The following is a 16,766-nucleotide window of genomic DNA, read 5'->3' as shown; positions in this document are numbered from 1 at the left end:
ACGTTACACAATTACCGCGGGGGTGGAACGTGCGAGCGCGGCGAACGCCGGCGCCGTGCGTGACCGTCCCTAGTCGTCGCTAGGCCTATTGTTTCGCTTCGAAGCCGCGGCGGTCGACGCTTTAGAACATGATCAACGCTGTCGTAAATCGTCTACTTATGAAACTGCCTTATAGTGATTCCTATCCTGCCATAGTAAAATAATTATAGGATTAACTCTGCCGACGCATTAATTGCAGAGCCAGTACGAGCAGATCGGATCAGCCGAAATGCACCAGCGGCAGCTGGCTTGAACAGAAACTAGCTTGTATCACGGCTATCGTTCTTACCAGCAATTTGCTGCTGGTCAGCGATCCTCACGAGGGCTTCATACTTGATATTCGGCTCAATATTCCAGACGCCAACAAATTTTAGCACGCTTTATTTCGGACATCGGTGCTAACGATCCGCCGTGTCGGTCGCGAACGGTATGCGGGAGGAGGGGCCACAGCGGCGGCGTTTACGGCGGTCAAGGAGGTGCTGCCATCGTGCGGTGCTTGACCGTGCTGTTGACGCCTCGTCGGACGACACTCCGATACTCCTGAAACCACGTTATATAAATAAGATATTTGTAAATGAAGCTTCGTTTTGCCGATCCCTGCGTCGCTTCGGTTGCACTTAATAGGCAATGGCCACCTAACCGATAAGGGCGGCGAGCTGTAACAGCCCGCACAGAGTTCGAGCAGCGCACGAGCAGACGACTTTCGCAGCTACCACGCTACCAGAAGTGTGTCCGTGACGTCATGGCTGCAGTGGCCGCAGCGAATGGCAGCTTCTGGCTTGCTTGCCAGTCAACATGCCCGTGACGTCACGGTCCTGGGAAATAGTTCCATGCGACACCGCCAAACGACATCCTCTGTGCCCGCGAAGTTCAAAAAACGCTGTTTTTAAAAATTAATAATAAATCACTGGCTTTGTTCTAAGGAGTTATACTTTGGTTTAATGGTCAAAATAATTCGTTCTACACATTGAACGCGTTTATCAGTGTCTTCTTGGGGGCCGTTTCCGTGGACCTTTAAGTCTACTATTGCGTTTTCTCCTAAAAGTAAACTGGGGTGGAAAGGAATGGCATGATTGTAGAAAATGATAAAATGTTTTCTCCGTAGTGGCTCAAGTTTTTGGCATGTAATTAAGAAATGGTTAGCTTTGAGAACCTCTCCGCATTGTCCACGAGTGGGCTTATCGCGGTTCGTTAACAAAAAAAAAACATTGTCTGTGAGATGTGTATGTCCTATACAGAGACGGCATACTGTCATTTCCATAAACCGTCACTGCCGTGTGCTTGATTTCTGTTGTACTATTACGGGTTTTATCAGGCGAAAATTATTATTTTCTCCATTATTTCACAAAGACTGCCACTTGTATTTTTGTTTACACTGAATTAGCTTCAGGCAGTCTTTATGTGAAATGCTAATTTCTCAATACTTTTACTGCGTTGTTGTGCATTTGGAGCTGAAATTTAGAGCTACGAATACAGTCATCGAATCTGTCTAATTAGCAATATTCTGAATACTCGTTTTTTTTTTTCATATCTTCTACAGCTTGTAGGACAGCGTAGCATATGGCTGTAAATATTGCCGCGAAACCTTAAAAACTGCATTTGTTTTTTTTTTTTAACAGCAGCCGGCATACAGGCTTATCACTGATTCTGGACAGCGTATCAGTTCCGTAGTCTGTTTGTTGGTGCTCGATGTCGCGAGTCACACCTTTATCAGTTTCGTTGTGGCACAAGATGCACCGAGATCGGTCTCGAAGGTTCCGGCCACTCGGGTGTCTTTCCACAATGTTCCAGCCCGTGGTGGTAGCTGTTTGCGACGTTACCTAGATTGTTCTGAGCAGCCTTTAAATTGAGCATTGACGAGTGTGACAGGCATTCTTTGTTCGACGACCGACGAGCACGTTTGTTGCTATCGCCGCAGCCGAGTTGCTTAGTTCTTTTGCGGGCGCAAGTCAGCCCCAATAAAGAGTTATTTCATTACCATCACGCCTGTGTCTTCTTTTGGCGTGTACGGCCTTGTAACCACTACGTGACAATATTTATGCACATTGACGAAAAAAAGCCTAATTACTGTTCCGGAGCTCCCTTTCACTATTGCACAACAAACACAAGAGTTAATTTTTAACCATCTGTACAAAACTCCATGCAGTTACAATATTTTCCTTTCAGAGTATGATATTCTTGTATGAAATGCCCTTTAGGTATTGGGGTTGTGTTTAACGGTGTTAGAGTAAGGTCACTCATTTTTGGAAGGTCGTATAAGGTAGGAAGGGGGTTGCTGCTTTGAACAAGTCAGGCAAAAGTTCCAATAATCCAAGATTCTTGAATATGTCTTCATTCGGTAATATGAAAGGCCTGATTATTTGGGGTGCATTGGTGGAATATAGTTCTAGAATGATAGGTTGTGACGAATGGGTAACAAAGGCGTTTTTACTTGACCTTATTATGAGAACATATGCAGACGTAAGTGCTTTTCTTCTGTATTCGAGAGAAGGCTAATTTGCCTCGACATAGTGGCTGACTATAGGGGACGTTCTATATGGTCCGCATGACAGGCGCCGTCCGAGGTTATGCACTCAACCTAACTGTTTGAAATATTGTCTTGCTGATTTATAGACGATGCAGGCATAATCCGGACAGGAAGACATCAAAGAAAAGTAAAAGTGGAAGAGGCATGCTTTAGCAGATCTCCAACGCTTACATGACAGAACTAAAATATTCGAAGCTCGGGTAGCCTTAAAATTTAGATTTTTTTTGTGCGATAGGAATGTGAGCTTCTCTTTAAATTCTATGCCTAAAGTTATGTTCCTGCTTTATTGAAAGTATGATTTCGTTTAAGTGAAGAGTAGGATCCATCTGCAAGCTTCTCTTGAACGAGTAGGAAACATCACCTCTTTTCTGAGGGGAAAACATAAATTCATTTTTGACTGCCCAATTACTAAGCATGTTTAATGCGAGTTTTTTCTGTCATTCACGTGTAGATAAGCTGGATGATGTACATGCAATTTCGAGGTCGTCCACATAAAGCGAATACATAACAGACTTTGAAATTACTTTGGATAATTCCAAAAAAACAGTGCGCAAAACAGAGTACATAGAGGGAGAAAAAGGCGAACACATCCGCAACTTACAACTGTTTAATCACTTACGATCAAGTAACTATATCGACCAAAGAGGGTAAGGGCAAAGAGAAAGATCCCGCATGCGCAATCAAAAAATAATAAAATAAATAGAGAAAAATTACATCATAAACACTTGTCTCAGAAAAATATAACAAGAAAACATGCCTCAGAACTTAAAAAAAAAAACTTTCATTTTTCTATATCACAACCGAGGGAGTATTTATACAATCGTTTCCGGATATTTTTATATCATAAGCCTCGACAAATTCATGGCTGTGGTGTCCTTGCCCCTAGTGAAAATTTTTGTTGCCCCAGCTTCGCATCACATCTTTTCTTTTCTCTTTCCCTGCATGCTATACAGTGACTTGGTATGAGAGTACGCGTGCCATTCTTAATTGCGCGGTTATAGTCTGCAAGGTGATCATCATTACATCGGCCCGTTAGGCCAATGTGGTATTTTCCACCTCATTCTTTGTTGTGTATCCTTCCTTGTGCATCCTTTGTTTGTGTAACCTTCTTTGTTGATAAGCTCAGTTGCAGAAGCGTTTTTGAACAAAGTTAAAAAAGAAAAATGTACTAATAGTAGTCAAAAGGATCTTACAAAAGAGGAAAGGTAACCTATGGCAATACCGTACGCACATGAGGTGGCACATAACTTCAAACATGTAGCTGCAAAGTTTAAAGTTCTCGTGTTTTTTTCTGCTCCCCAAAACTTTCTTCCTTGTGCGGAAAAACGTATCCGAACAAACCACAGTGAAATGCCCAGAAAAAACATACGAAGCTGTTGATTAAATGTGCTGTGGGCGTAGTTTACCAGATACCGCTGACGTGCGGAAAATACTACAGTGGCTAAACGGGCCGATGTACTAAGGATCGCCTTGCAGACCATAATTGCGCGATTAAGAATGGCACGGGTACTCCCATGCCATATTATTGTGTAACATGCGGGGAAAAAGAAAAGAAAAAATGTGAAGCGAAACTGGGGGAAACAAAAACCCCGATTAAGGGCAACGACACCACAGGCCGGGAAGTTGTCCAGTCTGATATAAAAAGATCCGGAAACGATTCTATAAGTACTCCCTCGGTTGTGATATACAAAAATTAAAGTGCTTTTTTGGATAAGCTCTGAGTCGTGTTCTTTTTTTATTGTTTCTGAGACACGTGTTTATGATGCCATTTTCTTCTTTTTTCTTTTATAATTTTTTTATCAAGGGCATATGGAAACTTTCTCTTTGCCCTTACCCTCGTTGGTCTATATATTTACTCGATCATAAGTGAATAAGCAGTTGCAAGTTCCGTATGCGTTCGTCTTTTTTCCCTCGATGTCGTCTGTTCTACACACTATTTTTTTTTAAATCATGCATCAACATCGTATTATTTGGCTATTGAATTTATTTTTATGATAAGGAGCATGGTACTGAGAATATACCCTGTGGTACTCCATTTTCCTGAACAAAGTTCTTTGAAAGGGTACAGCCAAGTCGCACTTAAAAGGTGCGTTTAGATAAGAAGTCAGGCAGTTCAGCATCCTTCCAATAATTTCCAGTTCGGATAGGCCTTATGCGGTATGCGGTACCTACAAGTCATATAATAGGCCTTCTACATATCACAAAAGACTGCTAGACAGTGTTAACTATGAATGATAGCTTCTCTAACTGTGCTTTCAAAGAAAAGAAGGTAGTCTACAGTTGAGAATGCTTTTTGAAGCCGCTTTGATGTATATCAAGAAAATCGCGGTATTCGAGCGTGTTTATTAACCTCATATTTAGTATGCTATCGACAGATTTAGCAAGACAGCTCGTTAGAGCTATGGGTCTATAGCTGCCAGGAGAGGTTGACGGTTTTCTGGACTTCAGAAATTTTACAATAATGCCTTTTTTAGAACCTTTAGGAATTTCGCCGACATCCATACTTTAATAAAAATCTGAAAAGTGCGTCGACGGCGGGCGCAGGGATATTGGCAAACATCTCATAATGGATTTGTTCAGGGTCGGGAGCAGTCTGTTTGGCAAGAGAGTGTATTGCATAAATTTATGTGCAAATAATTGATTGTAGGGCTCGTTCAAGCCACCACTTGTAGAAAGTATTGGATTTTCGGCAGTCTTTATTTGAGAAAGAGTTTGAATAATTAACAAGAGCTTGAAACGGTTGAAAAGTGTTTCCCCGGTATGTCTGCCTATTCCTCCAAGGATGTTTGCATGCCTGAAGCTGTACGTTGAGAGATAAAGAAAGGGGAATACTTGCCAATTAGTTTATTATCCAGCTGCCACATTTTTTTATAAGACGTATTTCCACCATGATACTTGTTCCGCATTGCGCCTAATATAATAGATCTTATAATATTTTCAAACGGTTGATATCATCAGAAAATTCCCGAGGCCTTATTTTGTTCTGTTTGGCTCTCTGCAACTGTATGTATAGTGTGACTTACGATTTTGTCGAACAACTACTGTAGACTCTGGGATGGCCAAATGTGCTGCAGCAACCATACATGTAGTGACTCTTTCATTGATTTCATCGACGCTGACTTTATATGAATATATTTTGTTTAGAGTGGCTTAAAACTAAAGAGTGCTCAGTCCGCTAAGTGAAGCTTCCACCGACGAGGCATTGTCGGAATGTATAGTGATGATGATGATAATGATGACATGTTGATAATTGCAGCAGATGGTTACTTCTTTACGGATTGTCTAAAATCTCCCATTTCAAATCATTAAAAAGAGTAGTTGAAGTAAAAGGTAAGTTGCTAGTCAGCGCTTGTGTTGTTCTTGCACCGTTCTGCGTTGACGCTTTTCGACCGTGATCGCAAACCTACAAGCCCAACTCTCTGTTCTTATGAAAGCCCACAAACCTATAGATAACTGGCATTCTGCCCACACGACCGTTCTCCTCAGGTATATTTTTGCGTATTCCTCATTGTTGGCGCCGGGAGCCTAATTCAGCTTTCTCAACGTTACGGCGGCCCACATTCTTTCCCTTAACATGTTGAATGTAAGCGCGTTAAACGGTAGTCCCCGCGCAGATGTGTCTCTGAACGCGACCTTAATATAACAGACTCCTATTGAAGGAGAGCAATAATTACCTAAACGTTGCTTAATTAATTAATGTGAGCGTACCCATTAGATGTTGTCTTCTGGCATGTACACGTCAGGTTTTACGAATACTTGTAGTAAAAAACACGGCATAAGGCAATCTGAATGGAAACACACTTACATAAAATACTTTAGTAATTAAATTTATTGTGCTCAATTGTGTAAAAAAAGAAGCCCAGTGAAAACAATGTTGCATTTCTGCACTCGCAAACGCAGCATTAATCTACTGCGCCCAAAAAAGCGACAGGACGAGAGGGTTCATTTGCGCTATACTTTGTTTTAGCAATATTTATGCTTCGTCGCCTGGTGACGCAGCTCAGAGGATCCTATTGTTGAGAGAACCGAAGCATGCGCCATCGAAGGCTAGGAATCGGATTTTTTAGATGAAATATAGTTTCGAAAGATCAAACATCTTATTTGTCGTTCTGCATCCTGCTTAACTTGATCTCCATAACTGAGGATATAAATACTGATTCCCCTGATTAGGCAATGAACTTCACCAGTTTTGTGATCAATTTCCAAACGACGAATGGCGTAGTTTGTTGCATAGCGCTATTTAAAACTGAAACTGACATTTTAAAAATATCAATAAGAGTTTGGGTAGTACTAAACCTCAGCCATTATCTCCACGGAACGCCATTAAACCCTACAATGCGCGCCGTCGTCATCTCGGTACGGCGCACCTTAACAATATGTTTCCTTGCTCCAGTTAAGATTCAGCTGTAAGTTGGCACTCGGTCCTGTGTCTTCTTAATGTTTCTGGCTTTTTTGCGCGTCAGGCTTCGCCAACTGAGTTCGAAAATTGCATGCATTGTATAATGCCCCTCGCTATACCTCACCTCGCCCCGACCAGACCACTGTTGACACCGGTGTCCCTGCTCGTGATGCCAACCGTTCACCATCCCCGCAGACCCGACGCTCGCGTTCTCCTCTTCCTCGCCGCCGTTTGTCCCCGTCTTATTCCAGCCACATACCGGAAAACTAGCCAATGCAGCTCCCGGAGGTGACGCTGCATTTGTGACCCGGACTGAAAAACCTCTGCTGACCCCTGCCCTACAAAATAATCGCATCGACGTCCTTGTGGATGGTGTTCCCGTTCCTGCTCTCATTGATACCGGCGCCCAACTGTCCGTTCTCAGCTCCTCATTTCGCCGTCGCCTCAAAAAAGTCCTTACTCAAGCCGTCTCACCCACAGTTCGCGTTGCCAATGGAAGCCTTGCTGCCGTGGTTGGCATGCGCACAGCGCGAGTTACCATTGGTGGTCGTCATGCTCCAGTGTTGTTTACCGTCCTCCAAGAATGCCCCCACGACGTTATCCTTGGCATTGACTTTTTAACAGCCCACTCTGCCCTCATTAACTGCTCTACCGGCCTACTTCGCTTGGACCTTCCGCTCTGCTCTGAAGACCCCTCCTGCTCACCCCGCCTTCGATCAGCACAGTTCTGCCGCCTTCCTCCTGAAGCTGCCGTCTACATCACTATGTCACCCATCCCACCCGTCCCACCCGTCCCAGACGGCGACTATCTCGCGTGTCCCATTACTGATGTCATCTTGCAGCGGCACGTCACCCTTCCTCATCTGATTGTGCATATCTCCCAGAACCGTACCACCCTCCCGGTCCTTAACTTCAGCTTATCAACTCAGGTTCTGCCCAAGGGAATTTCACTAGCAGAGCTGTCGCCGATGACCGATTGTGCCATTTCAGCTCTGACTACTGATAATCTAAATGCCGTCCCTGCAACACCTCCCTCGTCCTCTACATCGCGCACTGATCCTGTTAAAAGCATGATTGCAGCTGATCTCCAGCCTGAATTCGCCGCAGAGTTAAAACAGCTTTTGCTCACCTACAGTGACCTTCTTGACTTCGGTACCCGCCCATTGGGCCAAACCACAGTTGTCAGTCACCGCATTGACACCGGTGACGCCAGTCCTATTCACAGGCGGCCCTATCGTGTTTCGCTTGCCGAGCGACGCGTCATCCAAACAGAGGTCAAAAAAATGTTGGCGAACGACACAATTGAGCCTTCCAGCAGCCCCTGGGCATCCCCTGTTGTGTTGGTCAAAAAGAAAGATAACAGTTGGAGATTCTGCGTTGACTATCGTCATCTAAATAAGATAACCAGAAAAGATGTGTATCCTCTTCCGCGCATAGACGACGCGCTTGGTACTTTGCACAGAGCCAGCTACTTTTCGTCCATCGACCTTCGTTCCGGCTACTGGCAGATCTCTGTCGACGAGAGAGACCGTGAAAAAACAGCGTTCATCACCCCTGACGGCCTTTATCAATTCAAAGTCATGCCTTTTGGCCTTTGCAATGCCCCAGCAACCTTCGAACGTATGATGGACTCTTTTCTCCGAGGCTTCAAGTGGACCACTTGTTTGTGTTATCTTGACGATGTAATAGTTTTCTCGTCTACATTTGAAAGCCATCTTCGTCGCCTTTCTACAATCCTAGCGCTTTATCGCCGCGCGGGTCTTCAACTAAACTCCAAAAAGTGCAGCTTTGGTCACCGACAAATCAAAGTCCTTCGTCACTTGGTTAATGCTGCCGGCGTTCAGCCTGACCCCGACAAGATTCGTGCCGTCAGAGAGTTTCCCACTCCACGTTCATCCAGCGATGTTCGAAGCTTTATTGGCCTATGTTCTTTTTTCCGACGATTCGTCCCGAATTTTGCAGCGCTAGCTCGTCCTCTCACCAATCTCCTAAAGAAAGACGTTTCATTCTCCTGGGGGCCTGAACAAGTTGCAGTTTTCTCGGAACTTATTGCTGCTCTCACAACTCCACCCGTCTTGGCCCATTTCAACCCATCTGCCAATACTGAACTCCGCACCTACGCAAGTGGCCACGGCATTGAAGCTATACTTGCCCAGCAACAACACGGCCACACAATTCATTATTGATATAAACAACGCGAACACGAAAACAAGGGACAAGAAACACGAAAGCCACAGTACATGCGCATGTACTGTGGCTTTCGTGTTTCTTGTCCCTTGTTTTCGTGTTCGCGCTGTTTATATCAATAATGAATAAGTACCAACTCGCCCAACAAAGTATCTTGGGACGGCCACACAAGGGTGATTGTGTATGCCAGCCGCCTCTTATCTACGTCCGAACAAAATTACTCTATCACAGAGCGAGAGTGCCTGGCACTTGTTTGTGCTATTACAAAATTCCGCCCTTATTTGTTTGGCCGGCACTTTACTGTTATAACAGACCATCATGCCTTGTGTTGGCTTTCCTCCCTCAAAGATCCTACAGGCCGTTTGGGGCGCTGGGCGCTTCGATTACAAGAGTATACATTTTCCGTCGTGTACAAGTCCGGCCGGCTTCACCAAGATGCAGACTGCTTGTCCCGTCATCCCGTCGACTCCCCTAGCCCTACCGACTCTGACGATGACGCATGTGTCTTGTCTGTGTCGGCCTTTTCTAACATTGCCGACGAACAACACTTAGATCCTTTGCTCCATTCCATTATCCTCCGTCTGACCTGAGACCGACCTGATCCATCTCTTGCCTTATATGTACTAAACGAGAACACCTTATACCGACGCAATATGCGACCAGACGGCGCAGACATTTTGCTCGTCGTTCCTCAACATCTGCGTTCCACCATCCTTGACCAGTTTCATGATGCTCCAACAGGTGGCTACCTGGGTGTCTCTCGCACATACGACAGCCTGCGCCGACGCTTCTACTGGCCGGGGCTCTATCGCTCCGTCCAACAATACATTGCCGCATGTGAATTGTGTCAGCGTCGAAAGAAACCCACAATTTTGCCTTCAGGCCATTTGCAGCCGATCCCCATACCCGCTGACCCGTTTTCCCGTGTAGGTGTTGACCTTCTTGGACCCTTTCCAGTTTCAGCCTCAGGAAACAAATGGATCGCCGTCGCCCCCGATTAGGCTACGCGGTATGCTATTACCAGAGCTATCCCGACCAGCTGCGCCACAGACGTCGCTGACTTCCTCTTAGAAAACGTGGTTCTACATCATGGTGCCCCTCGTGAACTACTAACTGACCGTGGCCGCTGCTTTCTGTCGCGAGTGGTTGACGAAATTCTCCGTTCGTGCTCCGTCCGTCACAAATTCACCACAGCATATCACCCCCAGACCAACGGCCTCACGGAGCGCCTAAACCGTACCCTCACAGACATGCTGTCCATGAATGTGTCTGACGACCACCGGGATTGGGACGTTCATTTACCCTTTGTGACATTCGCCTACAATTCATCAGTCCATTCTACAGCTGGATACTCCCCATTTTATCTGTTATTTGGCCGACACCCGTTACTGCCCTTCGACACCTCACTACCCGCGGCAGACGCCACCAGTACTTACGCCAGTGATGCCGTAGCCCGCGCTCATGGTGCCCGCCGGATAGCTCATGCCAGGCTCTCTGCATCCCAAGGCTCTCAAAAGTTCCGGGGCGACAGTCACCACCGTAATGCCCACTACAGTCCTGGGTCACTCGTCTTGCTGTGGCTCCCGTGCCGTCGCGTGGGCTTGCGTGAAAAACTTTGGCCCCGGTACACAGGCCCTTACCGAGTTTTGCGGCCTGTGACAGACGTCCCATACGAAGTTGAATCTGTGCCTCCGAAATCCTCGTCCAGAGCGCCATGCTCTGAAATAGTGCATGTGTCCCGCTTAAAGCCCTATTATGCACGTTCTGTTTCACAAACGTAGAACGCACCGGGACTGTGCTTTTCTTGAGGGGGGATAGTGTTACTGAGCGGTATTCGCTGGCCGTGCTGACGAAAAAGAAGTGCGACAGACTCCCAGAAGAAGAAGACGCAGACGAGTGCTGTGGTGTGCGAGTGTTGTGCTGTGATCATCCTCAGTGGTGTGGACAATATACTTTGTTGCCGAGACAAAGTATCTTATATACTGAATATACTTGCAAAACATTGTTATCCTTGGTGTTCTACAAGACTGACAGTTCTCAGAGTTGATTCCCTGGCGTCTGATACTTTAACACAGCTCTCATTAGAAAGTTCTTACTTGTGCGAGACGTCACTTTTCGGCCCGAAGAAAGATTCTTCACGCAGGCTCGTGCTTGAATGAAACAATTTGGCTAGGTGTCATTCGATAATTTGACACACTTCACTTTGACACTATTTCCAACAAGGCAATATTTTAAATTCAAATGATGAGTCTTCAGCATTATTCTTTACAAAATGAAAATGCTATAGGCCAAGCGGCCTCAAACAATTATTCGGTGATTTTTCACTGCTTGGAGCCACCTGTGGGTGTCATTTAACTGCAACAGCTTATATATATGATACGTGATGCTTTTGGATTATGTAATGCCCCAGCTACATTGGAACGCTTCATGGACACTATTCTACGTGTACTTAAGCGAAAGGTATGCATTTATTATCTTGACGATTGGAGCTGCAAGTATTGCGAGTAGCCATCGTATATCGAGATAAAAATAAATGAACATTGAAACTTGTTCTCTAGATATGCGCAACGATTTTGTATTTTGACGGCCACAAACGTTTCACCCAATCACATAAACTGAATCTTGCGAACTCACTAATACACAACATCTAATAAAGCGAAAGCCTTTAATGGCTCCACGTTGGCGTCAGCAAGTGTCATGTTTTTGGCACTGAGTTGATACTAAAAAATAAATTAATGAGCCTTGTCTCCCACCGCGGAATCGACCCACCCTCCCTTGGATCCCCAGCTCAGCGGTTTTCCACTGCGCCACGCCCATGATTTTTTCTTTATCGTCTGACTTTTGCACATGAAATCACAATTTCACGTAATTGTGCTTATCGGCCTCCACTGTATATGTTGCTCCAAAATAGCAGGCTACCACTATGACAGAAATGACAGAGATGCTTGATCTGGTCGAATTTGCTTTGAAAGCGTAGGGAGTAGTTTATTGCCATACAAATATTGGCTGCAGAACCACCCGAATGGCCCTCAAGAGCCATTCGGGTGGTTTAATGTGACGAGGCCAGTCCAGCACTGGCTGATCATGAATTCATCCATGTAAATTGCTTTTTGTGTCTTTTTTTCATGCGCCGCGTGTCATGACGAGGACCAACTCGAGGTCATATATTGCAAAATTACCAAACGGGCTCTTGACTTCTCCATTGCCACATCCAACCAGCGTCTGTTGGACCTTGTAATGGCCAACACCTATCGGGAACTCCGAGAGGCCCTTCTTTTCAGCCGATACACGCGCCTATCCCAAACACCATCCGGTTGCCGCATTCTTGACCGACTGCACATATAATGCACCACCACGACCTTTGAGGAAAGGGTACGAGCACCAGAACCCTGGAGAACGCGCCCTCAGGGTAAGACCCATTCCCCGCAACATGCCACACTCTGATCATATAATGACCGTCGCCATGCGCGAGCGGGAGCACAGGAGCGGCATTATGGCAAACAACATGTATACTACGTGGACATTGCCTGTCACTACCGTGATAGGTGGTTCACCGCGGCAGTGGTCCATAGCTTCAACACAGTGGCAGGACTCACATTCCAGGCTCACAACACAACATACGTGGAGGAAATCGCGATTGCGCTCGCCCTCTCCCTCCCACAAGTAAAACACATCATTACCGACTCCAAGGGGGTCTGTCGGAATTATGAGCTGGATTGGATATCTCCTCTAGCCAAGCGCATCCAAAAAAAAATGCTGTCGGTCAAGCGCCCCTCAAAATTGTAATCTCATCTGGGCTCCCGGCCATCAGGGACTCTTGGCCAATGAGTTAGCCAATCAGGAGGCTCGCGCACTTTTTCCCCGAGCAGCCAAACTTTCTCGGGAAGTCTACTTCGAGCCCACATATTTTCTTATTACATTCAAAGAAATTACTACCTAATAGAATAGCCACCGCCGCTTTCCAGAACCTTGTAAAGGTCTCCGGAGAGCTGCCAAAAGGCTCTTTCTAAATTTTTTTACAAACACAATGCTGTGCCCGGCACTCTTGAAGGACATCAATACAGACTTTGATGGGGGCTGCAGCCTTTGGGGAGCGACCTTCTCTGATGTTTTCCACATGGTCTGGGCCTGTTCATCCTATCCCAACCCTTCCCAATCCTTCATTAACCACCCTTTAGGGAGGCCTGGGAGGCCTCAGTCCTACAGTCCCAGCGGACCTTGGTCGCCAGGGCGCGAGCAGCGTTAGACGCCATGGGCCTCCGGAATAGGAGCCCCACCTTGATTTGTGAGGGCCTTGGCCGATAGGGCCTCCCCAAGCAGCACACCAGCATTGGTCCAACAATGGTTCATCACTGGAAAAGAATGGCATCAATATTGGACTGATATTGGCATTTGGGCATTTTACTACATTCTCCATTCTTGGCCCATCTTTCGTTCCAAGATTGGCCCAGTGTTCAACCAAGTTGGAGCCACCAATGTAGGCACAATATTAGACTTTCCATTCATGCACCATGATTCTTGCCAATACTGTCCAGCATTATACCATCATTGTATTACCAATATTTGTTTAATACCAGCTATTCCATTGATGGCCCATTGTCAATGCCAATATCATACCAATGGTTAGCCATTGCAGGTGCACTGGCTACTCCATTCATGCCGCATATTGTCGATACCAATATTAATCCAATGGTTTATGGGTACACCGGCTACTCCATTCATGTGCCATTGATGATGTCAAGATTACACATTTTGTGGCACTGCCTGTGCAGGCCATAAAATGCTGCCTTTTTCATTCTAGCCATATTCGTGACAGCACATCGAACTTGCTGGGACAATAATGGCCTTTCAAATAGGAGTGGCCATATAAATTCAAATTGTTGCTCATGAGCAACCAGTAGATATTCACAAAACAAGGGCATGGTTCACAAAAAGATAATATTTATTGCAATTGTTACTATAGACGGCAGTTGTTACTAGCCAGCGCTGAGGGCACACACAGCAGCAGTTAGCGGGGCAGTGGCAGGGTTGGTCAGGGCAGGGCGGGCTCTCGGGAAGTGGAAGGGGCCAGGGAGCTGGAGGGCACACTCAAAGGCGTAGTGAGGGGGCTGACCCTGCAATTGCATTCACAGGTGGCATGCCTGGTTCGCCAGGGGAGGTTTCAGCATAACGCCTTTTTCTTCCACCCCCCCTGTAACAGGAACCAGGCAGCCACCTGCGAATAAATGCGTGTGCCTCCAAATCGTCCACCCCAACTTTTTCGCTAATGGCACCTGCACAAAAACAATGAGGAAACAAAATTTACAACACTATTACGAGGCATATAAAATCGCGCGCATTATTTTAGGAAGATGCAGAAAATTCCAGGATTCATGTACCGAAATTCATGGTCAATGAGAAACACTATACTGATGAGTTCCAGACTAGTTTCAGCTGCCTTGGGTTTATTAGGATGAAAGACGCACATACATTGCATAGCATGTGCCCTGTTGCATTTTGATCGCCTCCACAGCAATACGGCTGAGACAGCCAGTGTTTCATCCCACACTAGGAATTAGTGCTTGATTATCGGCTGTCTCCGCATATGACTGGCGCGCTAGTTTTTTGCCGCTCCTACGCTTTCTGCGATGTGCAAACAGTTTATACTACTAATCGTTACCAAGAGAATGTTCGGCGACCATTTTCATTTTTTTTAAATGGCTAGATATAATATACACAAGCGATCTAAGCCCACAACTGCTGCACTGGCCGCTGGTTAGCTGATATACGCTTTTGACTGGTTTTGTGGGTAGTTCACTTAAACGGGAGCTCACTTAAACGGGTAGCTCACAGGTGCATCATTTTTACACATATACTGCTTGTCCAAGCAAATTTGATCCAAGGGATAAAAAAAAACATTTCGGAGCCAGGCAAAGGAAACCAGATATATATTGCTGGAAGCTACCTTCAGCGCCACAAAAAAGGTTTTGTTTGGAATCCTTATTGACATTATTTACCTAAATTACTGATTAATGACTTACACAATAAATGGTGTTGCTACTTTGAAGAGTACCGGCACAATCCACGTTTCATTATTTGTGATAAAGAACCCTCACGTCTGCATTTTGAACGCCAGATACAATAGGAAACCACGAAAATACAGAAATATGATTCCCGGACTATACAATTGAGGACTTGGCTTGGCTCGACAGCCCTGTGTAGCGTTAGACCTACAAGTTGCCTATGGTTTCTTCGTCCGCGCCAGCACATCGTCCAACAAGACTGCATTTGTATTTTACAGCTGAAAAATACTGTTAAACTCATTTATATCCTTACCGCTTTGTAGTCATTATCCGCATTGCAAAGTTCGGCGCGCTCATTGTAACTCGAGCCTTCATGTGCGCCAAAGGGCCGACGCGAAGCAACCATCGCCAGCATATCACCCTTACTCATGCATGGGGCTAGCAATCTTAGCGGCAGGTTGTTTTGTCCGCTCAAAATCATGTTGTGAGCAGCACAGTTGAGGTGCGCGAATGGGCTGGTAAAGGTTTCGGTATCTATATAACCCGGAATTTATCTACAGCTGGAAAAAAAAGGTACACATGAGGTTTCTAACCGCAAATATTGAAACAGGGGTTTCCGAACGTGCTCACCGACTCTGTAAGTCCTATTTATTGTCTAAAGTGAATATTTAGTACTTGAAGCGAATAACCTCACTTCCCCACGTACAAAATAAAAATTTTCTGCGCTGTCCTAAGTGGCTGCCAGCAATGCACCACCGGTTTCCATCGTCTGTTTCTAATGGTTTATTTATAACCCTTGGCTCAAGCTATGGGGCGCAGCAGGTGTAATGTAGCTTGAATAAAACCTGCAAGAGATCATATATATGGGTAGATTTGTAAGGTTTACAGATTTCACTTACAAATTCTACAGGAATCGCGTCACTGCGGCCTTTCTTTAAAATTGACACGTAATAGCGCTATATTCGTGGCTAAAATAAAGTAATCGACGCATTAATTCAGCTTAGCAAATGCAGCTGTAACAGAAAGTGAGGGCTGGCTACACCTAAGGTGTAACTAGCTTTCTAATTTTCTTAGATGGCACAACCGTTCGAAATATGGAATATTAAAAAAAGCCTTTGATATTGGCTTTCCCACAGCGTATTATGGGTGCCTTAGATAAGAAACATAATCGAGGTCCCATGGCCATCTTTCGTTTCCAATGAAATTCTTATATGTGGTGGGCAAGTATCTAGGCACAAAAGAATTAACCTTAGTTTTTCAAGATACGCGTAGTTTCCTCGAAAAAAAAAACAATTGTATGGTATATCACTAGAGGTAGAAAACGCTGTTTTTGCCATTTCAAAATGTTGCAAGTTTGGATGCCATGATTTTCTCATCTGCTCTTTTTTACTCACTAAATATATGCAGGTTTTATATTTACAAACACCATTAGAAACCTATTTTGTTTTTGCAGTTGTGTTATTGAAAAATCGCAAACTTTTCTTCAGGAGCGATACGCTGCAAATATATTCATTTTTAACCTTATGTACTGGCATATGAAGCATTAGGTTGGTTGCACTAAATATGTTTTCACTTCCTGACGCATGTTCTTAATTCCAGGCAGTATCTGGAG

This window comes from Amblyomma maculatum, chromosome 11 (assembly GCF_055883805.1).
Source record: "Amblyomma maculatum isolate TAMU_Amacu chromosome 11, ASM5588380v1, whole genome shotgun sequence".
NCBI classification, from domain to species: Eukaryota; Metazoa; Arthropoda; class Arachnida; order Ixodida; family Ixodidae; genus Amblyomma; species Amblyomma maculatum.
The sequence above is the reverse complement of the archived record's forward strand: the minus strand, read 5'-3'. Positions refer to the sequence as shown.